Source organism: Lygodium microphyllum, chromosome 9 (assembly GCF_053477565.2).
Source record: "Lygodium microphyllum isolate KBCC chromosome 9, Lygodium_microphyllum_v1.1.10, whole genome shotgun sequence".
NCBI classification, from domain to species: Eukaryota; Viridiplantae; Streptophyta; class Polypodiopsida; order Schizaeales; family Lygodiaceae; genus Lygodium; species Lygodium microphyllum.
The window spans coordinates 8,384,001-8,385,611 of NC_141143.1; positions in this window are offsets into that span (position 1 = coordinate 8,384,001).

Consider the following 1,611-nt stretch of genomic DNA (forward strand, 5'->3'; position numbering starts at 1 on the left):
TATTTTTTATGAAAGAGTGACACACAGATTTAAGGACCTTGAAAGTATAACACGCAGTCTTATGCAAAACCTCAAGATTTTAACAGTCTTCACAACAACACATGAATCTAACATCGTGAATAGGTAAGTTATTACAAGTTTTGAGTTAGGACATAAAGAGGCGAGTAAGTCTATTCTTGTCTAGATCGAGTTCGGCAAAGCTTTCTATCATGATGATGTTGGAGCTTAACAGTAACGTTACTTGGAAGCCATTAACAAGACCCACCGGGAGAACAATCTTTTGGCGAGAAAGAGCCTGTGAGAACTCCGTGAGCTGTCGAGTCAGCCTGTTGTCGTGGTACCCCTCCTGGTCTACATGCAGGCCGAGCATGGTGGGAGACAATGGTGGCATGGAGGTAGACTCGCACGCATCGCATGCAAAAGACAGAGGGCCAGACCTCCAGGCATTGGACAAAGCCTTCACTGATGAGATGTCCAGAGTTGGGCTTCGAATGCAAAGAAGGTGCACAAGGTTGAAATGGAACTTCGTAAGGATGTGTCCACACACGTGCTCTCTCTCTCTCTCCTATATATATATAAAAGAACTTATTATAAGAGGGAAAGGAGAAGGTAGATTAGAAAGATAAATACAGGGAAGAGATAACAATCTTCTCACCTCTTGACTCACCATCAGTCAAGATCATTGAGGATTTCATTCATTAAGTCAAACATTGAGATGTTATTCATGAATCACTATGGTGCCCAAAAGGAGAGATACAGAAGCCTTGTGAGATAGAGATGTCATTTGAGGTAACAAGGTCACCAGAAATCAAACGATGAAGGAGCAAGTGATCTCCAATTATTAAGTTGACAAGTTTAGGTTTTTGTAACTTGGATATGTTGTTAAATTAATCTCTTTGTTAGGATGTCTTAGAAAGAATTGTATTCGCTAATTTTGTTTGAGTGATTTATAAATGTTATTGTAATTATAATAAGAAGATTCAAGTGCTTATATGGCAATTGGAGTTATTGGTGAAGATGATAATAAATCCCAAAAGAACATTGCTTGGTATCGAGATTTGAGAGCCAAGTGGTGGAAAAGGCCAAGCATGTTGTTGCTTCATCACCTAGGTAGATGAGATAAGGTTAGCGCCAAGCAAGTAAATCCCTTGATAGCCTATGATAGGAATGTTGGACTTCATGATCCCCATTAGTAGTTTTGGGATGGAAGACCTCTAAAAGGAGATTGAGCAACTTTTTGGAAGCCAATATCTTACACGGATCGTAATAAAACAATTGAATAATTATTAAAAGGAACTAATTTTAAATAATTGATTGTTAATGTGGTATGGTTGTGGCTTAAGGAACATGCAATGAACCTTGTGTGGCACGTTGATGAAGGAAGTTGATTTTGCATTCAGACAGTGTGGTAGCTTAAACTGCTTAGATAACTAAAGCATGTTGGGTGCAGAGGGTGGATAAAGGTATCGACAACCTATCCTAAGAACAAATGGATCCAATTATTTGGGTAACTTTCTTTGTTACTATTATGATTAGCGTTGAGCAATTGTGTCCATTTGTATAAAATGATAGAACTCGAGCTAACATTGTTTTAGGGAAATGTAGGTATTG